The following is a 27063-nucleotide window of genomic DNA, read 5'->3' on the forward strand; positions in this document are numbered from 1 at the left end:
GAATTCAGTGAATAAGTGTAGGTGCCAGCTCTCGGTAAATACTGGGTGGGTTTTTTTTTTTTCCATCTGTGTGTTAAATCATAAATGATCACAGTGATTTATTTTCCTACCACTTTGTTGCTGTTGCTGATCCATTGAGAAGTTCCACTGTGGGCTCCTCACCACATTCAGCATAGGCTCCAATAAATTCTGACCAGCTGGTAGTTTTCAGAATGTTTGTGATGCCCTTGACAACTGGTGTTTCCATTTGGAGAGATGGTGAGGGATTGAAAGAGGGGAAAGAACAAATATTTATTAAGTGACTACTATGTGTGGCAGACATATTTCCGAGAATACTTTGCTAAGTTTCACCAACGGTGCTGCATCCTATAGATGAGGATGCTAAGCTTGGAGAAGTTACTTGCCCAGGATCACTCTGGGAAGCAGGTGGGGGCCCCAGAATTCAGCCCATATTTCATGCTAGTAACTTCACAACCTGTGGGCTTTTCTGCATGTATTATTCTTTGTGAAAGTGAAGCCCTTGTCACAGTTAACTATTCTAGTTAACTATTCACCTGTTAATGACTCTACTTGAATGGGTTTTATTAGTGAAAACCTCGGTATGCTTGGCATATTAATGCTCAAAACCAGAACAGAAAGAAATTGTCAAATGAAGAATCATGGGCAGTTTTAATGATGAAGTTTACAATATTGATTATGACAATAATAAATACATTCTTTTAAATATAGGCCTGGTTGACCCCTTTTTTACTCTAGAGTAGAAATTAGGTGTTCCAACTAATCAAATACTAATGTAGTAAGTTCCTTAATAAGGAAAACATCACATAGTTTTGAATGCACGCAAGGTTTTGTCTTTTCTCCAAGAAGAGAAAAACCTTCTGAAATCCTCAGTTGAGTTAAAACAGGTTTTTATTAGAGAACTGTAATAAATTTATGACAAACATAGGGCTTCACAAAGTTGCCTTTCTCATTTGCTTTGCATTCAATTCTGTTAGAAGAATGCTGGAAAAATTCAATTGAATAGAAAAAAAAATCACCACAGTTCCAAAACTTGATCAACTATCTAACAATATTAAGAAACTGAATATATTTTCTTATGCATTCCATTTTATCTTTCCAAGTCAGTTATTATTGTTCTTTCTGAGGCTCAGGAAGGGTATTCTCTGTTTTTTTCTAAAACTTCATAGACCTTAAATAGTCTATCCCTTTTCTCCATTGGCCATCAATATTTTGAAAATGGCAGTAATTTTATTTTCAACCCATAGAAGCCACTCTCACTATGCACCTGGAAGCAACACCAACATCCTTTTCAAATAAAGGTTTCAAATATTGACTCAAAATATATTGCCATTGTTATCGAAATATATTGCCATTGCTACGAAACACTGAGTAGCTAGCAGTAAGTTACACATCCTCGAAAAGAAGATACTTCTAAAATTTTAGCAAAGACATTAGCAGATGGTACAGACAACATGAATGTTACCCTCTTTTCTTCACAGCCAATCTCAGATTTTGAGGATTGTATATCCTCTACCCCCTTATTTGACCCCCATCACACATAAATTCTACTCTTGAGAGCAGTTGTATTTGGCAGTGAATAAGGTATTCTAGTGTTTGAAAAAAGCAATTTCAATGGTGTGAAAGACCCTGTTTAATAAATTATGTTTAAAAGGTATTCCGTATCGTCTATGCTTTTGTCACAGTGCTTGTAAACCGTAGTGTGCATTAGACCACATTTTTCACAACTTACCTATACTGGGTTGAATAGTTACCAGACAACACACAACCCCCCCCCCCCAGTTACTACCTACCTGGAATCTCAGAACAAGACTTCATTTGGAGGTAAGCTCCTTAAAGATATAATTAGTTAAAATGAGTTCCTCGGTCTTACCTTATTAGAGTGGACTCTAATCCAGTGACTAGTGTCCTTATAAGAAGAGAAAATAGAGATGCAGAGTCACAGACACAAAGGGAGAAGGCCATGTGATGATGGAGGCAAATATTAGTGATGCATCTACGAGACAAGGACAGCCAAGAATTGCCAGTATTCTTTGAAGCTAGGGGAGAGACATGGGATGGGTTCTCCCTCAGAGTCTCCATGAGGAACTGACCGTGCAGACACTTTGATTTTGGATTTCTGGCCTCTCAAACTGTGAAAGAATAAATTTGTTCTAAGCCACCCAGTTTGTGGTCATTTGTTGTAATTGCCCTAGAAAACTAATATTCTACATTTCCAGTCTTACTTGACACTCCCTTTTCCCTATCATCTCCTTGGGAAGCAGCCTCTGATGAAGGATAGTTGGAAGAAAGGCAGGCAGGGACAACCCTCCCCCTCAAGAGGAAACCACCCTTAAGAGGATTTTGCACCACCCTGGAAGGAGCCCTCCACCCCTCCGCCACTGATTGACAAAAACCTGATTGGATGGCAGGCACATGGAGGGTTAATCAGATTAAAACAGCCCACCAACAAGCCCATAAAAACCCTTAGACTTAGAAACTCCAGTGGCAACCCTCTTGAGTTCCCTCCCTCCTCAGAAGCTTTGTGCTATCACTTTGCTATCACTCAATAAACTGCTTTGCTGCCCACCACTCTGTCTGGTTTACCTCTTCGTTCTTCAAAGTGGAGTGACCAAGAACCGTGGGCCCCGTTGGAGAGAAGATCCTGTAATATCTCCATATCTCCCCTTCCTTTATTCACACTTTTGGGAGTGCTTTTCTCTTTCAGCCAGTTTAAACCTAGATAATCTTTCAAGGTCCGCTTCAAATGGGACTTTTTCTGTGAAACTTTCCCTTATCACTCAGCTCAAATTCTGTCTTTCTCTGAATATCTACAGTAAGTACTATTTATTATGTAAACGTGTCCTAGCACTGTGACACTCACAGTTGATGTGAACGCTTCTTAAATTATGTTCTGTTATTTATATGTTATACTTTTATATATTACCTCCTCAACTAGGTGATAAATTGTGCTCTAAGAATTAATCTTGCCAAAGAGAAGTTGGTCTTTGCCTTGGTTCCTGGGAGGTAATCTCTAAACCCTTAGAATATCCTGCCTCATCGAAGTGTTTTTGTTTACCTGGGCCCTGGGCCATACTGTAATCTCTGCTAACAATGTGATGTGTGGTGAAGGGCCTTGGGCCACATGGTACCAGTTTAACCTCTGGAGGAACTGGAGACTAGGGTTAGCCACATGGGTAATGACCAAGCCATAATAAAAAGTTCAGACTCTAAGTCTCAGGTGAGCTTTCCTGACTGGCAGTATTCCATGTGTATTTTCACAGATTGTTGCTGTGAGAAATAGGTACTGTGCACATGACTCCACTGAGAAAGGGCAATTGGAAGCTTCACACAGCCTTTGTGTCTCCAGGGTCCTCCCCACATGCTTTTTTCCTCTGCTGATTTTAATCTCTATTCTTTGGCCGTAATTAACTATGTATATAATTGCTATCTGAGTTCTGTGAGTCCTTCTAGCAAAGTATTTAACTTAAAGATGGTCTTGAGGACCCTGATCTTACAGTTGGTGTGAGAAGTAAGGGTAATTTGAGACTCGTGAAATCTGCATACACTAATAAAGGAAAGGGAATGAACTACGTCATGTTCATATATATATATATAACCATAACACCTAACACAGAGTTTCGTATCCATTGTTGAATAATTATTTAATTCCATTAACACTTTACTGTTTATTTTCTTTCCCCATATCTACTTCCCTAGCACAGGACATAAAGATAATCATTTAAATATGGGACAGAGAGGAGTGAAAAGGAAAAAAATGATTAAATGTGCTGAGTGTAAGGAATTCTACATGATGGTAACAATGACCCTTCTCTGAGAGCATATGAAGCACCATGTATGATGCTAGTCCTTTGTTTGCAATACCTCTTAATTCTCATAGCAACCATTGGAGGTATTATTGCTAACTTTTCCTCCTTCGCAAGATGAAAAATGTTTAATAAATTCATGTAACTAATCCACTAACACTTTTTAAAAATCCTCGAACCTCTTATCTTTTTTTAGCCACCACTCTCTTCCTCCATGCTGCCTCATAGCCAGTTTCACTGAAAAATTTCTCCAGCAAGTTGACTACATCCCTCATCGTTTCCTCAGTTCTCACACATTCTGTCACTTACTGCAACTTACTTATTCCCACCTTTCTATCAAAATGATTCTTGTCAAAGTCTACAAGTATCTTCACATTGCCAAATGCATCAAAAGTGCCTCCGTTTTCATAATACTCAATCTCACAGTTTACCATGTCTTCCTTCTTTAATAGTTTTTTTCCTTCTGATTTTTAGATGTTACTTACTGATCCTAATTAGTCTCTTCTGATGACACCTGTTCCTTTATCTAAACTTACTTTTAAATATTGGCATGACCCAAGGCTTCCTTTGGGGCCTCATTCTATCATGATGGTCTTCTTAGGAGATCCAAATCCACTGATTTGCAAACATCTATACTCTGATGATACCCAAGTTTATAATACCAGGCTTGACATGCTCCAGGCTCGGAAATCTGTCTCCACCATATACAAGAGTCTACAGACATTGAAGACACAGAAGCTCACTGTGCTGCTACTTCTGTGACTTGGTGTATTATCCAAGGACTATTTTCCTCCCTTGTTCTAACCATCACCCAGAATAGCGTGTTCAACTGGAGTTGGTAAGAAAACAATGCGTCAAAACATTTTTAATAATTAGGCAAATGTTCATGTTTAGCAGATATATGTACATGCATAATATACTGAGATCTTGTGTAGCATTTCATAATTTTTAAATATTTAGATCCAATTCAGCTTTCTAAAAATCTATGTGACAGCCAAGCAAAGTCACCATATTTGATCTCAATCTTAGAAAAATTCAAACCCCTTTAATAGTTCTCATTGTTTTCAAGAACAGCCCTTGCTCCCCACTCCCCCAGTCCATATTGTGGCCACACTGTCCTTTCTGTTTCTCGAATGTTATAGCCTACTCAGGATGTTCGTGCTTGCTTTTCCACTGACTGGAATATACTTTTTTCCCTGATCTTGCACAGCTGACTTCTCAATCTTCAGGTCTCAATTCAAGGCTTTTCCTGACCCTTGCCCCAGCTTAAGTAGGAGCCCCCACTTACCCTGTATTACATGACTTTGCTTACTTCTTTTATAACACTTTATACAGTCTATATTTTTACTTGTCTGCCCACCTCCCACTCACTTCTACCACTATTAAGACATGAGTTAAAGAATAGTTTTTTTTGTCTGCTTTACTCAGTGCTGTACCTCAGCATCTATAACAGTGTCTGGCCCACAGCTGGCCCTCATAATTAATTTATCCAATTAATTTGTTTTACCTAGCACCTGTGCCAGGATTTGAACTTGAGCGGAACTTGACTCCAGAATTCAAGCTCTTAAATACTCTGCTTGACTAACACTTCTTCTAAAGCAAATAACAATAGATAGTGAAGGATGACTGGTTGGCATCCATCAAGAAAGATTTCTTGGAGAATATGTGAATGATTTGGCAAAAACTTAAAGGAGAACATTTCAGACCAGGTGAACACACAGAAGAAATAAACTGGATTTATGCGGTGGATGACAGGGAAAGCTTAATTTTAAGCTTAACTATATTATAATGGAATTGATATTGAACAGACATAACATAACCCTCTGGTGGAAAAGTTTAATTCAATCCTAGTTTCTCCCAGTTTCTATGCCAAATTTAAGTTTCTTTTGGAGCTGATGAATGCATTTATACATTTATATGTGTACAGGAGGCAAAGCTACAGCTTTCAGAATCAGGTCGGCATTTATTACAGGAGGTGAGAAAGGATCTGCTGGCTGCCACCACGAGTACTCAAAAGTTGTTAAAACCAAAAGCCAGTAACTGGAAATCTTCCTCTTTATTCATGTTTGCTTTGAGCTATTCCATAATATTCAGCATGATGGACACCTGATAGAAAGAGCAATGGGAGTTGGTGGCAGGGGTGGGGGCAAGGATTGAACAAATAGAGTGTTTTTACTTTGCAAATAAATTTAAGCATTCTCCAAAATGTGGCAGTTTATATATGTTCATCTTGTTTCCAAGAATATGCCACTTTCATTTTGCAGTCTAGTGTTGTTAAATAGGAAAGCCTAAAAAATATAAAAGAAAAAGTATTATTTACTTCACTCAAATGCTTAAAAAAATATACTTAGCTTTACCACCCATGATTCACAAATGAAACTGAGGTCCAACTAGAAACTACAACTCCCACTCAGAGATAATGAAGCATGAAATGGCACTTTAGAATTACATTGAGAGAAAGTGCCTTTCCAAAACTCAAAAAAAAAAAAAAAAAAAGCATTAAAATGTTGAATAGTATGTTGTTTATAGGGGTTATTTACCCTCCATTTTATATGGAGGGTAATAGTATGTTGTTTAGCCAATAAATAGTATGTTGTTTATAGGGGTTATTTACCCTCCATTTTATATGAATCTTTGCTTTACCTAAATGTTACAACATTTCCTAATAATTTCTTATGGGAACAATTTATTGATAGATTTGATTTAAAATCATTTTCAGAAAGAAATGCATCTGGGCCTGGAGTTTTATTATATCAGGTAGCTATTGTGGCCGAATTCTAAACATATGTTCCTTTGGTTTATTTGAGTTACCCTCATAAAACATCTTAGACTTTCCTTCTTCTTAAATGTCATGTGTTTTTATGTTGTTTGAATGTGTTTATTTACTGTTCTATCAAGAGTAAAACTTCAGCTGTTCTTTAATTTTTTCGAATCTTAAGTGTTAACCAAGAAAGAAAGAAGAAAAGTATCTTTATTCAAATACTTTATTTTACTCTTAGGTATATCATATTATGCCTGAAAACTATTTTTATTCTTCTTGGGTTTGCTGTTATGATTATATAAAAATTACATATACCCATTCATGAATTTTGCTGATTTAAAGAAATATTTACATGAGAATAATACATTTTGTATAGTAGAGTATAAAAAATTAATAGTGATTTTATTTTTTTCTTCTAAATAACAGGAAATGTTTCCAATTATTTTTTAGAGCAGGACATTTGGTACAGATAATGTTGCTATAGCAACTTTAGAACAGACTTAATTTGGGCCACAGTGAGTGCACCCACTTGTTTCAAATTCATCATTCAGTCTAATCTAGCATTTACACGAAGAGCTGCATTTACAAACACTGTAGCAGGAGTGGCTATGTGGAAAGTTGTTTAGGGATACTATGCCTCAAATTTCTACTTGCAGTCATGGCATTTATTAGGAGTTTATATCACAAGGTTACCAAGAGCTATAGTGTTTATTGAGAAAAAATAAAATCTTACTCCAGTTTTACTCAGTATTAAAAGCTTTGAAAATTAATTTAACTTTAACAGATCACCGAAAATATTTTGACATTAAAATACACTTTACTATTTAGTGTTAAGCCTCACAAAATCTTGGAGGTATTTATTGTGTTTGCCTGACAAAAGATATTTTAACTTCGTCTGCATTAACTTATTTCTACTGTAATGATACCATGTACCTATTAGAATTTTGCCAGTGTTGACACATAGTAAGGATCAAGATGGGTTCCGATGAGAATACATGGGGTTTCCCAATTCAAGGAAAACATGCTAAATGCACTGGTCTTCAGATTTCAGTGTCATGAAGGATAAATCTTTAACTTATGATTTCAGGTTAGATTTAATCTGTTACAATTGAGGTATTGCTTTAAAGGCAGCAATATCTTCACACCTTTCTACCTGTGCCTAGAATTTGTTTCCTATCCCCTAATGTTATAGGATTCAACTCAACTGTTAGGTCCTCCACCAAACCTCCCATGATTTGCCAGCAGAGTGCCTTTTCTCCAGAACACTGGGTCTAGACTGGGCTCTGCTGTTTCATGTGCTTACTTGTGTATTTCTCACTACTAGACAGAGGGTTCCATGAGGAATACTTTCTTAAACTTTGTGTTTTCTTTCCCCCAAACCAAAACAGCATGTGATATAAAGCAGGTACTACATACCAATTCAACAAACATTTGTTTAATCAACATGTAGCTATTGACCACTTACCATGAATTGTAGAAAGTGTTACGGACTTACTCTTTTTATCTGGTCCTTAGAACGCATATATAACACATGGCATATGTATAACTGAAATGATACCTCAGAGTACAAGACAATAAACGTCATCTGTAAAATGACTAAAACCAATAAGAACAAGAAGCTATATAAGAGTTTAAGAGACAGCAAGAAAGATCGGAGAAGATTTTAAGGAAATGGGAAGATTTGAGCTAACCTTGAACTATAATCGGAAATTAGGGAAGTAGCCGAGAGTGTGGAAGTTTTCTTCGGACAAAAGCCAAGAGCAAAAAGCAATGGAAAGAGGATAATTGATCAAGGGACAGTAAATATACAAATGTGGCTGGGTCTAAATCTGTCTCAAGGAGGGGAGATTCCTTTAGAGTGTTTGAGATTCCAGAGAGTGGTTAAAACCAAGTGTCTTTTAAAAATTGACTGTGGAGGGGCACCTGGGTGGCACAGCGGTTAAGTGTCTGCCTTCGGCTCAGGGCGTGATCCCAGCGTTCTGGGATCGAGCCCCACATCGGGCTCTTCCACTATGAGCCTGCTTCTTCCTCTCCCACTCCCCCTGCTTGTGTTCCGTCTCTCGTGGCTGTCTCTATCTCGGTCGAATAAATAAATAAAATCTTTAAAAAAAAAAGAAAAAGAAATACAACTGTGTGAGCCAACTTTGGGAGCCTGGAGTGAAACATACATTTTATTTTATTTTTTTTTTAAGACTTTATTTATTTGACAGAGATAGAGACAGCCAGTGAGAGAGGGAACACAAGCAGGGGGAGTGGGAGAGGAAGAAGCAGGCTCATAGCGGAGGAGCCCGATGTGGGGCTCGATCCCAGAATGCCAGGATCACGCCCTGAGCCGAAGGCAGACGCTTAACGACTGCACCACCCAGGCGCCCCTATATAGAAACATTTTAAATTATATACTATAAAGTTCCAGTGTCCAGACTTAGAATTGGTTCTGGTATTTATTTTAATCATTTATTTTACCCTCCAAACATTTTTAGAACAACAATAGATAAGAGTCATGACAGAGTAAAATATGAAATATCCAATTCTTTCTCAAATCCACTATCTCCTGATAAGACTGTATTTAGTAGACATTTCACATAAGACAGGAATGTGATGAAACAATATATTTTAAGAAAAGGTAAATTTGGTTGATATCTCATCTGCCCTGAACTACTATTAGTTCCACACCTTTAATCTCATTCTTTAATCTCTTCATTGACATGGCAGAAATACCTAAAATAGCAACAAAAAATAGAGAATTGAACTAATGATAGAGAAAATATTTGAAGATCATCTTCATGGTTCAAAAAATATGACAAAAGGAGGCTCTTAAACTTTGCATTTAAATAACTAGCATACCCAAAAGAATAAATTTTCTAGAATAAAAATAGGCTATTGACATTTTTAAAAAATGTAAAGTAATCATATATGCTCAAAGGTTTAAAAAACAGGGAAAAATTTAAAGAAATAAGAAAAATAGTGAAAGTCTGTAAATCTAATTTAATGAGAGGTCAAGACATATAAGTTTGTATAAAAGACTAATTCTGAGTAGAAACACTAAATAAACACAGTGTGGGAGTCAACTATTACAACAAATGAAGATTGGATTTGGAAAACAGTCAGGAATACAGATGTAGATGTGACAAATGAAACAAATACACAACCCTAACGTTTAACCTTTAAATTGGTGATCTGGGACGCTAGAATACACTATGGTGGGGATGAAAAGCATAAATAAAAAAGCATAAAAAGCCATGTACCAAATTAACAAAATATGATTCAGGATCAAAAATTGCTAATCTTTTGTTAGCAATAAGGAAAATAAAAGGTAGGGAACTCGGCTTTAATAACATATTAAATCAATTATGAGAAGTAAGTGCAATATAAAATGGGATAGATCATCATATAGTCTTGCCTCCCAAGAACATTGAGGATTAATGAGATGGCAGCACAGTTCCATTTGAAACAAAAGGAAGGTGATGAAGCTTCAGCGGGGAAGTGTCTTTATTAACGAAGAAATATGTTTTGTTTAAACGTTAAAAGTCCTAAGCTTGGGGGCGCCTGGGTGGCTCAGTCAGCTAAGTGTCCGACTCTTGGTTTCGGCTCAGGTCATGATCTCAGGATGGTGAGATTGAGCCTCCCATCGGGCTCTGTGCTCAGTGGGGAGTCTGCTTGAGATTCTCTCTCTCCCTCTCCCCCTCCCCCCTGCTAAAATAAATAAATCTTTAAAAAAAAAAACTAGAATGAGATATATAGAAAATATAATAGTGGTCTGACATATATTAATCCCTTACCATATTCTAGGCATTGCACTAAATGTGTTTAATGTTAACATATTAAACAGGTTACTATGATACCTCATATGATCATTCGTGTGATTGTGGTATTTATCAATTCATTGCCTCTCCCAAATCTGCCCTTCATTCTCTGTTGCGAAAAAATAGAGCTGAACTCTTCAAATATTTTTTCCCTTACAAAATAGCACGAGGTTAAATTTTGTCAGTAGCAGCGCTGGGGGGCATTGAAGGGGGAGGGAAGGAAGGAACGTTTCTCTTGCTGAGTCCGGCGTGCTCCCCCTGCCAGGAGCGCCTCGCAGTGAGTGCGCCCTCCAGAGCACCTGATGCCTGCTAGTGCCGCCGCTAGCTGCGCCGCTGGCCGCAGACTTTCCCCGGCACCCAGTCAGTCAGACAGAGTCACAGCCCCAAGGGAGAAGCACCTCCCTACGGATGGCTTTCTCTGGCACCTTCTCAATCCACTTGGCAGCCAGCGGATTCCACCGTTCTTCCCTGGGCGCTCTACCTCAGCCCTCGGGCAGCGGGGGCGCCTCAGGAGCCGCCCTTGCTGCGCTCCGTAGAGTTCTCCTTACACACTAGACTCCAGTCCCCTGGTACAGCTAATAATTTTTTGTGTTAAACTTACTCTGTTCAAGTGACTCTGAGGTTTCTGTCTTCTGCTTGGAACCTGACTGACAGTGCTTTTATGAGGTAGCAATTGGTAAGCCCATTTTATTGATAGAAAAGAAACAGTGTAACTGTTCCGATGTCATATAGCTAGTAAGTCAAAGGATTGGGATTTGAACCTTGTTTTTTCTAACTTCACAGCTCAAGTTCCTATTTACAACCATGTATAATTAAAATAGCTCCCCCTTTTATTCTTAGGAATGTCCCAGTTTATGTGATAAATTAGCTGGCCACCTTAATTACACTAGTCTGTTTCTCCTTTTGTTTAAACCAGCAATTCTCAAGCCTTGTGACACGAATGAGAAGAGTCACATGTGTGTCGCACTCTGTCCAGTTCCTTTAACTCCTTTTGTCACACTCCAGAAAGCACATGCCAACACTGACTCAAGAGATGTCAATACGGAGATGATCTTGAACCACCTCTGAATTGTTATAAAGGCAAGTCTTCCACATGTTTTGTACTTTGTCTGCTACCAGTGAGTAATTACTTATGACACCTCACAGCTGATTGAGACACTATATGCGCTGAAAAAAAAAATGGTTATTCTAATCCATTCACTAAGGAAACATTCTCATATGTAAGCTAAAGCTTCTCAGTTGCCTTATGAAATATAGGCTATTATGTACAACATACTATACAAATGTTAAAATTCAATGTATGCATATAATATACTTTTAAAAGTTGATTGTTCTAAGGGTACCAAGTTACATCTCAAGCAGGACAATTGCTTTAATGCTTTATCACTATCCTGATTATTAACTTTTTACATGTAAATAGCTCAGAATAGGGATCTAGATAGCAAACACGCAATCAAAACTGAGAAATAAGATGTTTTGCATCTTCGGATAAACTATTAAGCATTTCTCCCAATAAGCCAGGAAGAAAGATTCCTTATGAATATGCTAAGAATTTCCAAAGCTTTTTTAGGGTTATACATTTTGATTCATTCTAGCTTTATATCTGACGACAAGGATGTGAACGCCACTGGCATTATAGTTGTCTCTGAAGTTTAGAAACCAGGAGGTTCCGAGAAGGATTATGGTCATTTGAGAATGAGATAGCATGGCCCATCATAGATGTTTAGAAACTACATAACAAATAAGTGTGTCGAGTGGATAGATGAATAGTGTTTCTTCCTACAGGCGTCAACTGCAGTTATCCAATACGCTCACCTCGGTTTCTTGTAGCCTAAGCATCTAAAATGTGCAAGTCACTGGCAATTTCAGACTCCCATCTGGAGTGAGGAGAAGCACTTTGAGAATCCAGCCTTATCATCTTAAGGATTGTGCGGCTCCTGTGCTTAAGTGCGGATAACGCACTGGCATTGGGCCTCGCTTCACCAACAGTCTAGCCTTGAACTAGCAGCTGTGACCTATCACTCTTTGAGGTTTTGCCTACAGGCTTCTTTGGCTTACATGAGCCTCTGCATCTGCTAGCTGCATTCTAGTGAGATTTGCCTGCCTTAAGATATTTAATATCTACCACAGAGGCACCAGATGCCCGACAGAAAAAGAATACTAATGAATGCTGTAGAAGCAGGTTCAGGAAAGATTACGGAAATTGTTTACAGAAGGCTTAAAATGGATGTGATATTAACTGCTGGTGTAGGTTTCATTTGATTGTTTCTAGAAATAAGATACTGTTGTTCATGTGCTTACTTGGTATCATTTGGCAATTTGGAGCCTCTCCAGGTATTACAAGTATTCCAGATATCCTACTCTTTCCTAGAATCCTGAAACAGTTAGTTGAGAGGACTATTACCTGAGTGTTTATCAGGGTACTTCGAGTTCTCATCTCCACTTCTCAAAAGGAATCCTTACTTGAAAAATGCTTTGCATGTTTGGTCTTGGTAAATGTTTGTGCTGATTACAGTGTGAGAGTTTACTTGTATGGTTATGCAAAACCCCATTTTAGTAATACGTGTTTTTGAACACAGGGCTGTAATATAATAAAAATAAATATGTATGTCGTTGACAATACACTAAATGTATCTTTTAGAGATACTTGTTTCCAGTGGAGTGTTTGTTTATAAAGATCTTTGCATATTTAGAGCCATTATTCCTGCAAAATGCAATCAGTACTTTTTAACTGAGATATAATTGATATGTAACATATTAATCTCAGATATATAACATAATGATACAATATTTGCATATATTACAAAATGATCACCACATCAATTCTAGTTAACATCCATCACCATACATAGTTACACAATTTTGTGTGTGTGATGAGAACTTTTAAGACAATCAACAATTTTTAAGAGAAAATTGGAAAATCCATGCCATAGACTGTATAGAGAATAATAAATTTAACATCATAACAAGAGCTAATGAATTTATCCAAGGCAGTTGGAAGGTACTGAAATAAAATCTTAGTCGGATTTGATTTTTTTCTAAATAGTTTTATGCCTTTTATTTCTCTGTAAATTAATGGATACTTTCTTGATTATAGACAAAATAGCACTAGGGAAACCAGCTGTAAATTCTTCTCTTCTGAGACACTTCTGCTCAGGTGACAAGAGAGTAACCCTCAGCCCAATTTTGACCCCTCAACCTGAGGCTCAGGCAGTACCAGTTTGTGCTTGTTTGATTATTTCAGTGTCAAAGCTATGCCTGGGTGCTCCAAGCACTTCAGCTAGTAAAAAGCTTCAGGGAGAGGATGACGGGAAATTTTTAGAATGCATAATACCAATAGCAGTGGCGTGGAGTTAGGGGCTCTGAGATGCGAGTATTTAAACTGTTAACGGGGCTGAAAAAAGCAACAAGCAATTGAGAAGTAATAAAAAAAACTTTCAATAATTACTAGTCTCACTGCCTCGGTTGTAACAGGCAAAATATTCTGCATCCCATTACATATCCTGTGCTCCATCCCATCCCCCATGAGACAGAGATTAATGCTGCAATACCAGAGAAGGAAAATGTGATTACACCAGATTTTATTGTAATACCATTATCGATTTGTTGCCATAATAATGTAGGATGCACATTGCTTTACTTCAGTAAGTTTTTATTTTTCTACATTTCCCCCTAGAGATTTGACAGTCTATATGTCTATAAAATTGCAACCTTGGGTCTGCAATTGGAAATCCCATCTATTGTTCTCAAGTTACCTTTAATCTGACTATCCAGGTAGGCATAAACTATCAGGTAATAGAATGTATATTCCTAGTACCATAAATTTTTTATCACCTTGCTACTGTCTGGAGAGTACCTTAATATTTAAGGTGTATATCTAGACACACTGAAATTTTTCCTCCATCTTAGTCACTTTTATTTGTGGGATGAAATGGGTTCTGCCATATTATAGATTTCAAACTTAAACATCCCAAAAGTGATGATGCCAGGTGTCTTCACACACTACTCTCTTTAAAATAGAAACATATTTCAGTTGGTCTTGTTAAAACAAAAAGGTTTTGAGCTGTTAAGAGCTTTCTATCTTACCATCACTGATTGCCATTGAAAAGACACATTTTCTTCTAACATTTTTTGCTTATTCCTTTGCTAGTGCTAATATATTATGAATACAATCAAATTTCCTCATAAATTATTACTAATATGTAGTAAATCCTCCTGAAATATTTCATTTTATATAATAGGAAACCTTTGTAAGACATAATATTATTGCTTGTCTACTCTTCTGCTGTCTACCTTCCCTCTCTCCCTAGTCTGCTTCATCTATTCTTACAGCTTTATCTGCTGCCTACATGGGGACAGTTTCCAATTTATATTTCTGGCTCATATCTCCTCTTGAGTTCAGACTCCTGTGGTCAACTGTCCAGTTAACATTAGATGTCCCAAGGGCCTCTCACTCCTCACACATCCAAAGTGAAGTTCTTGGTTTTCCTTCAAACCTGCTCTTCTTCCTCTTCCTCATCTCAATAAATGTCATCACTTTCCACACAGTCATTTTTACCAGAAGGCTAGGAATCATCCTCCTCATTCCCCACATCCAATTTATCAGCAAGTTCTGAGAGTCCCATTCCCCAGATATATTCCAAACCCATCCACTCCTGTCCTGGTTACCACCTAGAGCCTCCTGACTGTTCTCTCAGTGTCCATCGATTGTGTCTTCTTAGCCATTCCCCATGTAGGAAACAAAGTAGTCTCTTAAAATATCTTTTAGATCATGTCATATCCCAATTTCAGTCAGAATAAAATGGAGAACTCTAGGTATTATATTTAAAATCAAATGTAGGGGCTCTTGGGTGGCTCAGTTGGTTAAGCATCTGCCTGCGGCTCAGGTCATGATCCCAGGGTCCTGGGATGGGGTCCTGTATCCAGCCTCGCATCAGTCTCCCTGCTCAGCGGGGAGCCTGCTTCTCCCTCTGCCTGCTGCTCCCCCAGCTTGTGTACGTGCTCTCTTTGTGAAATAAATAATATCTTAAAAAAATAAAATAATAAACATTCCAAAGCTATTTCACATTGTATTTCCTTATCTCTGTTCCCTTATAATTCAAAAATCATCTTAAAGATGTTATTATTTTAATAATCTTTTAAGCGTTTTCTTCTATAACTTACCTCATTTCCTCATACACCAAATAGAATTTTGTGGTCCACAAACTTCACAAAACTTCAGTGGTTTAGTAAAAAAAAAAAAAGTTTGTTTCTCCTCTTGTTCCATATCGTAGGCACATCAGCAAGTGTCCCTGCTCCGTAGTCATTCAGGATGCAAATGGACAAAGATCTCACCATCCTACACCTGCATAGTATGTCCCAGTGCCTCCTCAATTTTCATGGAAAGAAAAGAGCAAAGTAAGAAATTGCTCATACTTTCCCCATAATCCAGAAATAGCACACCACACTTCTGCTCACATGTCATTGGCCAGAATTAGTGGCATGGCCCTGCCTAACTGCGGAGGGGCCAATAGGAGAACAACTCAGAGAGCATTTTTCTCTCTGCCACTCCTTCTGTACCATCCAAATGGTATAACTAGCAATCTTAAAGTATCTAGAACTTTTTGTTTTTCAATCCTTTATTAAGGATGTGTGTGTGTGTGTGTGTGTGTGTGTACATATATGTTGCTCAGCTTATATATATGGCACTTAGTTGTAACATAATTCAGTTTAGGAGAGAGTGTTTTTTGCAGACACAAGCAGTTAATGTGCACAACGCACATGGAATAAAACCTTGAAAGTGTGTACATTTTATAACATACTGTGTAAATTAATATAATAAAAGCAATAGTGTGATCATGGGTGGGAAAAATTAAAAAAAGGAAAATGAAAAGAATATTTTATTCAGATATAAGAATAAATACTATCCAGGGGCGCCTGGGTGGCACAGCGTTTAAGCGTCTGCCTTCGGCTCAGGGCGTGATCCCGGCGTTGTGGGATCGAGCCCCACATCAGGCTCCTCCACTGGGAGCCTGCTTCTTCCTTTCCCACTCCCCCTGCTTGTGTTCCCTCTCTCGCTGGCTGTCTCTATCTCTGTCGAATAAATAAATAAAAAATCTTTAAAAAAAAAAAAGAATAAATACTATCTGAAGTATAATTTGTTCTCTTTTTTTTAAAGATTTATTTATTTTTACAGAGAGAGAATGGGAACACGAGTGGGAGAGGCAGAGGGAGAGAGAATCCCAAGCGGACTCCACACTGAGCGTGGAGCTGACGCAGCATTTGATTCCATGATCCCAAGATCACAGCCTGAGCCAAAAACAAGAGTCAGACAGTCAACTGACTGTACCACCCAGGCACCCCTCAAGTGTAATTTGTTCTTATTTGACAAAAGCGTACGTGCATAAATATGTACAAGAAAAAATTCCAGTGGATCCCCATCACTCTCTAGGTCAAAAATTTTTCATTGTAACTATTAAAGTCTTCCTATCAGTTAATAATAACCTGTCTGCTTCACTCTTTCAAGAGTAAATTTTTATTTGTGCTAAAGACTCGGCTTAGCACTAGCGTTGGAAATCTGAAAAATATATGGTCTCTGATTTTGAGAAGTCTATTTAATGAGAAAAGGGTGACTTGTAAATGGTTAAGTACAATGTAATAACGCTTGCAGTAAAAGTGTCTGCAAGTGCTGTAGGAACAGAGAAGAGAGGAAGTGAGTTAGAGAGGCTTTATAGAAGTGGCAACATTTGATCAGAATCTTCAGGAATGACTTGTGGGGAGCAGGGAATGGAGAATCCAGTACAGATACCAGACCAAGTTCCAGAAGTGGGGCTGTGCATATCACTACAATTCCCAGGCAAGCATCTTAGGCTTCTCTTGCTGGGGAACATTACAAAGAAATAGTGGCAGCCCTAATGAGGAGAAGTCCATTAGGTACAGAGAAAAGTTAAAAGTGCTCTAAAAGAGAGCACAGCATGTACAAAGTCACGGTGAAATTAAAGAACATGGTGTAGGGGCACCTGGGTGGCTCAGTCAGCTGAGCATCCAACTCTCGATCTTCAGCTCAGGTCATGATCTGAGGGTCGTAAGATTGACCTCTGTACTCAGCATGGAGTCTGCTTGAGATTCCCTCTCTCCCTCTACCTCTGCTCCTCCCCTGTTTCTAAAGTAAATAAATAAATCTTTAAAAAAACAATAAAGAACATGGTGTATATCAAATTGACAAATACCTAAAGTTTGACCTCATACCCGCTGGCAAGGCTGTGAGAATACAGACCTCTCACACGTTACTAGTGTGCGAAGGCAAAAAGTACAGTCTCTGTAAAGAAGGATTTGGCAACTTCTAGCAAAACTGCATACACATTATTGATCGTATGCAATTCCTTTTCTAGAAATCTATTGACACTGGCAAAAATGTGAAAAGACATTATGTACAAGGCTATTGATTCCAGCACTATATTTAAAACCTAAAATATATAAATAATTGTTAACTAAGAGGGACTGACTGAATAAACTATGGTCCATTTATACAACATAGACCGTGCCCCTGTAAAAGCAATGGAGACTGTCTTTATCTACTACTATGGAATATCTCCAGCATATATTTAAGTGAAAAAGTGAAGTGAGGAGAAGTGAGTATAATACGCCACCATTTATTTTAGGAAAGTAGGAATATGAATATTTACATTATATTAATTGAACATACAAAATTGCCTTTTTTAGATTAAAAAGCAGTCACATATTGGCAGTTTGATGTGGTTCTACTTAATGTATATGCCTATATTTTTTAAAATGAAAAGATAGAAAATGTAAATGGTGTCTTCAAGATGCAATGACACATATCCCCATTTCTGCCCCAGATAGTCCCTGTTTACATTTGTTTCCAAGGTATAATTGTTACTATAACCCCTTTTCACTCTTGAAAGTGTCCCAGTTGAGACTAAAATTGTCTTTTCATATAGGGCAATTAAGGAAAAAGGTGGAGAGGACAGGTGGAAAGAAAAAATATGGAAGGGAAGGGCAGAGATAGAAGTTTGACTTCTTTGAACATTTTTTTTCTCAGTTTAACTTTCAAAAGGTAAATATTTTAAATCAAAAATTAAATGAAATAAATCTAAATGGGTATTCAGTTGGTAGTGTAATCATATAGAAACAATTTAAAGTGACATAAAAATGCAACAATAATTCCCTACTGGGGGAAGAAAAGAACTGCAAACACGTCCTTTATGAATTATGCTACTGTCGATTCTGTTGGTATTATTCTGGGATAGCTTTGTGTGTAGTGCAGAATAAAGCAAATGAATAATTGTATTGATGTCATTAAGAACCAGGATTTTCAGCATGAGAGAAAAGATGGTAAAGATGTAAGATCAATAGGTTCAGTAAGTATCCAGTGGCTCTCAATTTGAATTAAAAGTATCTGTGTTAACTCAGGATATGTTATATCTTTTCTTTTTTAAAGGACTTTATGTTTTTTAGAGCAACCATAGGTTCATAGTAAAATTGAGAGGAAAGTACAGAGATTTCCCATGTACTCTCTGCCCCCACACATGGGTAACATACACTATTATCAGTATCACTCACAAGAGCAGTATACAGTTGACTCTTGAACAGCACTAGTTGGAACTGCATGGGTCCACTTATACACAGATTGTTTTCAATAAACACAGTACATGATTTTCCCCTATGATTTTCTTAATAATAATTTTTTCTAGCTTACTTTATTATAAGAATAAGTACACAGTATGTGTAACATACCAAATATGTGTTAATCGACTGCTTATGTCATTGGGAAGTCTTCCGATCAACAGTAGGCTATTAGTAATTAAGTTTTGGGGGACCCAAAAGTTATATGTGAATTTTCGACCATGTTGGGGGTTGGTGCCCCAACCCCTGCATTTTTCAGGGGTCATTTATGTTTGTTACGGTTGATGAACCCACACTGACAAACCTTAATCACCCCAAATCTAGAGATTTCATTACCTTTGGTGTTACACATTCTATGACTTTGAACAAATGTATAATGACAAGTATCCATTATTATACTATTACATATAATATATAATAATTGTATATTATAAATATCATACAGAGTACTTTTATCACTCTAAAAATTCTCTGTTCTCTGTCTATTCATCCCTCCCCACTCCCATGCCTGGAAACCACTGATTTTTTTTTACTGTTTCCACAGTTTTGCCAATATCAAATAGTTGGAAATATACACTATGTAGTCTACTTGGATTGGCTTTTTTCATGTAGTAATTTAATTTTCTCCATGTCTTTTCATAGTTTGTTAGCTCATTTCTTTTGAGTGCTAAATGATATCCCATGTCTGGATGTACCACAATTTATTCATTCAGGGATTATGTTTTTTACCATGTGTTTTGTATTTCAATGAACGGTAAATCAGATGTTAAATATATTTTTCCTGTAACTAATTTTCTGCATCACATTAATGAAATGACCCAAATCAAGGATCTCAATATACCTAAAAATATTAGTTCATTAAAAAAAATGTAATACCCTCAAAGAAATGGAAAAATTTCTAGAAACACACAACCTACCAAGACAGAATCATGATGAAACAGAAAATCTGAACAGACTGATTACTAGTAAGGAGATTAAATCAGTAATCAAAAACCTCCCAAGAAATAGAAGTCCAGGACCAGATGACTTCACTGGTGAATTCTACCAAACATTCAAAGAAGAATTAATGCCCATCCTTCTCTAACTCTTCCAAAAAATAGAAGAGGAAAGAACTTTAACAAACTCATTGTATGAGGCCAGGATTACCCTGATACCAAAACCAGACAAAAACACCCCAAGAAAAGAAAATTACAAGCCAATATTTCTGATAAACATATATGTGAAATTCCTCCCAACAAAATATTAGCAATTCAAATTAGCAATACATTAAAAGGATCATACGTCATAATCAAGTGAGATTTATTTCAGGGATGCTAGGATGGTTCAACATCCACAAATCAGTCAGTGTAATACCACATTAACAAAATGAAGGATAAAAATCAAGATCATCTCAATAGTTGCAGAAAAAGCATTTAACAAAATTCAACATCCATTTATGATTAAAAAAAAAAAAACTCAACGAAGCAGGTAGAGAGGGAGCAGTATCTCAATGTAATAAAAGCCATATATGACAAGCCTACAGCTAGCATCATACTCAATGGTGAAAAGCTGAAAGCTTTTCTTGCATGGTCAGGAACAAGACAAGTATGCCTACTGTCACTATTTTTATTCAACATAGTATTGGAAGTCCTACCCAGAGCAATTAGGCAAGTAAAAGAAATAAAATCCATACAAATTGGAAAGAAAGATGTAAAACTGACACTATTTGCAGATGACATGATATTAAAAATGGAAAACCCTAAAGACTCCATCAAAAAACTCTTAGAACCCATAAACAAATTCAGCAATGTTGCAGGATACAAAATCTGTTGTGTTTATATACTCTTATAATAAACTGTCAGAAAGCGAAATTAAGAAATAATCCCATTTATAATTGCATCAAAAAGGATAAAATACCTATGAATAAATTCAACCAAGGAGGTAAAGACCTATATACTAAAAACTACAAAATATTGACAAAAGCAACTGACGAAGACCCAAATAAATGGAAAGACATTTTATGCTCATGGATTGAAAGAATTAATATTTTTAAAATGTGCATATTACTCAAAGAAATCTATAGATTCAGTGCAATCCATATCAAAATTCCAATGTCATTTTTCACAGCAATAGAACAAACAATGCTAATTTTTTTGTGGAAGCACAGAAGATCCCAAATAGCCAAAGTCATCTTGAAAAAGAAGAGCAAAACTGGAGGCATCAGTGCCCTTATTTTAAGCTATATTACAAAGCTATAATAACTAAAACACTATGGTATTGGCATAAAACAGACACATAGATCAATAGAACAGATAGAGAGCCCAGAAATAAACCCACACATATATGGTGAATTAAATTACAACAAAGGATCCAAGAATATACAGTGGGCAAAGGACAGTCTTTAATAAATGGTGTTAGGAAAACTGGACAGTCACATGAAAAAGAAAGAAAATCACTGTCTTAAACCATATATAAAAATTAACTCAAAATGGATTAAAGAACATAATATCTGAAACCATAAAACTCCTATAAGAAAACATAGGTGCTGAGCTTCTTGACATTGGTCTTGGAGATCTATTGACTCTGACACAAAAACAAAGGCAACAAAAGGAAAAATAAATAAGTAGGACTACATTAAGGTAAAAAGCTTCTGAACAGCAAAGAAACCATCATCAAAGTGAAAAGGTAAGCTACAGAATGGGAGAAAATATTTGCAAATCATATATCTGATAAGAGGTTAATATTCAAAATATGTAAAGAACTCAGACAACTCAGGGGAAAAAAAATCCATTTGAAAAATGGGCATAAGATCTGAATAGACATTTTTCCAAAGACGTACAGGTGGGCAACAGGTAAATGAAAAGGTGCTTAACATCACTAATCATCAGGGGAATACACAATGAAGTATCATCTCACACATGTCAGAATGGCAATTAATAATAATAATAATAATAATAATAATAATAATGTGTTGGCAAGGGTGTAGAGAAAAGGGAACCCTTGTGCACTGCTAGTGGGAATGTAATTTGGTGCAGCCACTATGGAAAACAGTATAGAGGATTCTCAAAAAATTAAAAATAGAATTACCATATGACCCAGCAATTCTACTTCTGGGTTTTTATAAATCTGGGTATTTAAAGAAACAAAACCACTAACTTGAAAAGATAATCACACCAAGTTCATTACAACATTATTTACAATAGCAAAGATATGGAAACAACCTAAGTGTCCATTGATGGATGAATGGATAAAGAAGATATGGTATGTACACATAATGGAATATTATTCACCAATAAAAAAGAATGAAATCTTACTATTTGCTACATTATGGATGGACTTCAAGGGCATAATGCTAAGTGAAATAAGGCAGAGAAAGACAAAGACCGTATGCTCTCTTTATACATGGACTCTAAGAAAAAAACCAAACAAACAAGGTCATAGCTGAACAGACTCGTGGTTGCCAGAGGCAGAGGGTCAGGGGAGGGAGGAAGGTGTGGAGAAGGTCACAGGGTAAAAGAAAAAAATAATAAATTTAAAGAAAAAGAATAAACTGTGTAATTCATGATATTAATAAAATAAATATATATAATCCACTTAATAGATGTGGACAAAGGACTTAGCAAAATTTAATATCAATTAATGTTAAAAAATCTTCCATCAAAGAGAAAACCTTAAATCTAATCACAGGAATTTATAAAAACAAAACAAAACAGCAGCTCACTTCTGACCTAATTGTGGAACATTATGCATAAATTCTTAGGACAGTACCTGGTACAAAGAAAGTACTACAAAAGGGTTTGCAAAAATTAATTATACTAATTTAGTGTGTCATAACTGCTACAAGAAATTACATATCATGAAAATTTATGATATGATATGTAGTATTTAACTTTTATCCTGGCCAAAATTGCAAGTTCAATAAATGTTCTTTCTTTTTTCCAATGTTTCTTTTCCCCACTTTGGGAAAAAAGTAGTAACCGTCTATTATAAAGCTAACTTCTACTTCATCCCCATAAATCCTACAGCATTCAGAGTACAAAGAATATACTATGCATATTTTATCCCTTGGTCTTTAATACTGGTCTCATGGAATGATTTAGAAATTATTCTCTCAGCTTCTATTTTCTGAAGGAGATTGTGTAGAACTGGCATAATTTCTTCCTTAAATGTTGGTAGATTTCACCAGTGAACCCATCTGGGCCTGGTGCTTTCTCTTTTGGAAGATCATTATATTCAGTTTATAATATAGGCCTATTTAGATGGTCTAGCTCTTCTTGTATGAATTTTGACAGATTGTGTCTTTCAAAGAATTAGTCTAGTTCATCTAAGTTATCAAATTAATAGGTATAGTATTATAGCTATTCATAGTATTCCTTTATTATCCTATTAATGTCTGTGGGGTATGTACTGATGTCTACTTTTCCTTTCTATTATTAGTAATTTGTACCTCTTTCTTTTTTCTTTGTCTGGCTAAAAGCTTATCAGTTTTACTGATCTTGTTGGAGAACCAGTTTTTGGTCTTCAGCTTATTGATTTTCTCTATTGATTTCCTATTTTTTAATTTCATTAATTTCTATTCCAATTCTTACTATTTCTTCTTTTCTGCTTACTTTGAGTTTAATTTGCTCTTCTTTTTCTAGCTTCTTGATATGTTATATCTTGAAAACCATCAAACAAAAGTATTATTTCCTAATTCTATACACTGAAAGGATCTAGAAACAATGACCAATTCAGTAGCTCTGAGCATCCCTAGTGTCCCTAGTGTGGTCACCACTATAAATTCTTCCTAAAAGGAGCCATGGAGTTTTGGAGAAATAAAGCCTCCAGGTCTAGGGTTGAAAACTACAAAGTCCAGATTTCTTGTTATACCAGAAGGCAAAGAAGCTACCAGTGACTACAAGGGCCTTTTTGAGGTTTTAGGAGGCGAGCTGAATAGGCTCCCTCTGGCAGAGGGGAAGAATCGTGCATTTATTCTGCCTTGCTTCAAATAACTATACTTCAGCGTAATTACTTTATGATGGGAAACTTCTCTTTATAGAAGTGTCCCTACTAATAAATAAAAAAGGTTTTTAGAATTAGAGTATTATTTCGCAAACCCTAATTAGTTAACTAATCTGAAAAATGATCATCAATAGCTAAGACTATAAAAGGAATTGCAATCAGACATAACTCCTGTGGATGTACACAACACCATCTCTGAAGTAATCTGATAATGCATTTAGACCTAACAATCGATACACAGGAAAAACAGGGGACACCATAGGGATGCAACTAGCACAGTCCAGACAGTGGGAAATTCTACAAGAAAACTACCTGGGAATAGCCAGTGCCTGGCTGGCTCAGTCAGTAGAACATGAGACTCTTGATCTTGGGGTCATGAGTTCAAGCCCCATGTTGGGTGTAGAGATTACTTTAAAAATAAATAAATAAAATTTTAAAAAAAGACAACTGCCTGTTTTTTTAATGAGCAAATGTAAAGGAAAAAAAGAAAGACAAAGGTAGAATCTATAGACTTAAAGAGACGTAACAGATCAAACAATTGCAAAATGTGGACTTATTTAGGTCTTGATTCCAACAAACAAAATGTATAGAACAAAAAACGTAGTCACCTTATAAGTTGATAACCAGAGAAATAGGAATACTTACTGGATATTTGATTATTGAATTATTGCTTATTTATTTATTTCTGATAATGACATTCTGGTTACTTTTTTTTTTTTTTAAGAACCTACACATTTTCTATTGCCAAAAAAAAAAAAAAAGCAAGTACTCTGAATAACCTTCCTCCGATAGCTATCTGAGGAAGTGGCTACTTTTCTTAAATTGCTATATAAAGACACTGTTTCTGGAAGGCTTTCTCTAAGTAACACTATCACTTCAAACATTCAGCATAATCTGATCTCTGTAATACAGTTCGTAGTTATATAGCTATGATTAATGTACTTTGCAAACAAACAAAACATTCAGATACTCTACTGGCGATTCCTAGAGGCCGAAAGCAGTTTTTTCTTCTATGGAGCACGTGTCTCTTGGCCTTGCCCCATTTTCTCCTCCAGTAGTACCCTACCTCTACTGAATGACCAGGAAAGGTAAATGCTAAAAAACTAATGGTTTAACCCTGGGACGACTGTGAGCAGTAGATAGTTGTGGTTTCACCTTGCAAATAATGACCAAAGAAAAATCCCAACTATCTGAGGATAGTCAAACGAGATTGCCAATTGGAATATAGGAAACTAAGTTTACATACCAGAACGAGGGGGTTACAAATAGGACAAAAGCTGGAACAGGTGTTGAGTAACTAAGTTTGGCTGAGTAATGAGAATGGAATCTAGGTTAAAGATAAGAGTCAAGAGAAACAGATGGAACAAAAGTTGAGCAGTAAGCAATGTTGAATAATCAGAACAAGAACAGTGTCAGAACCAGAACCAAAAAAAAATACAGAAGTCGATTCTCTGAAGGAGCAACAGAGACCAGAATCTCATAGGCTTGCTATGGAAAAAACAAAACAAAACGAAACTTCCTGCAGGCACAGGGAAGCATTGGCTAGCAGCTTTTATTCAAAACTTCACTTGCTTAAAAGAAATTTGGTTCTGGTCAGCCAGAAAATTATACACTGTTCACCATACACAATTATACAACATCCATTACGCATATCGGCTGTGGAAAAACTTAATAGCACCATATCATAAGGCTTAGGTAAATATTAAATAAAATTATTTCAAGCACTTAACACAGTGTTCCTTAAAGGTTTGCTTTAAAACAATAACCTGTGCTAACAGGAGGTTGTGTTTGTAAATTATCTTATTGAAGGAGGACACTAAATCTTGTCATTTCTATTCCTGTAATTTCTGATTATTTATTTATTTATTTATTTATTTATTTATTTATTTATGTATTTATTTCTGCTTGATATCTCTGCTGATATGACCATAGTTTAAGTCAGTGTTTCTCAAAGTGTAATCCAGGGAATGCTGGTGGTCTTCAAGACTCCTTCAAGAGGTCATGAGGTCAAAATGATTTCATAATAATATTAAGATATTATTTGCCTATTTTACTCAATCTCCCAAATGTTCAACAGAATTTTCCAGAAGCTACATGACATGTGGTGACAGCATTAGTCTGATGACTAACAGCATATGAGTTTGTATGCTCTTGTGCTTGAAAATTTCCACACGTTTCGTTTCTGATATGATGAAGATCAGTAGATATAACCTAGATAACCATAAGTTCTTTGAGGTCCTCAATGATTTTTAAGAGTATAAAGGAGTCCTAAAACCCAAAAGATTGAGAACTGCTGCTTTAAGCCATCGTTTGTTGCCTTAACCTCCTGATGTATCCCTACCTCTAATTTCTTCAAAGTGCTCATTCAAAAATACAAATCTGACTATATTATGACTCTGTTTAAAATTTTTATATCTTCTATAACCTATAATATGGAGAAGTACAATAGCACAATAGAACAATCAAGAGAGGCTTTGGTTTCACCTAAGGCTGAATTCAAATTCCATGTCTCTCAGACCCTGCTGATAGACCCCCAGGAACCATTGCTCTTTCTTCACGTTTGTAATAAAACCTCTGAATTTGAGCTTAGCACATGGCACTACCTTTTAAAACAATTTCCTTAAAGATGAGTGTGGTTGGGGCACCTGGGTGGCTCAGTCAATTAAGTGACTGCCTTCGGTTAGGTGTCTGCCTTCGGCTCAGGTCATGATCCTAGGGTCCTGGGATCGAGCCCCGCAGTCGGCTCTCTGCTCAGCGGCGAGTCTGCTTCTCCCTGTCCCTCTGTGATCTCTCTCGCTTTCACTCTCTCTCAAATAAATAAATTATATCTTAAAAAAAAGAAAAAAAGATCATATGACAGTGGCCACTGGGAGATGAACAGAAGTGAGACATACGTGAAACTTCCAGGTCAAGCTATCTAAAACAGGAGTTTGTTTTCCTTCCCTTTCTCCCTCTCTCCTGCAAGCTTCACAAAGGGGGGACTGTACGCTCAGCCAGCTTCTGCCGTATGGATGAAACCATACATACCACTTCACGTTGTCTGCCCAGGGCTATATTTTTTTCATGGAAA

This window comes from Ursus arctos, unplaced genomic scaffold (assembly GCF_023065955.2).
Source record: "Ursus arctos isolate Adak ecotype North America unplaced genomic scaffold, UrsArc2.0 scaffold_1, whole genome shotgun sequence".
In the NCBI taxonomy this organism is placed as follows: Eukaryota; Metazoa; Chordata; class Mammalia; order Carnivora; family Ursidae; genus Ursus; species Ursus arctos.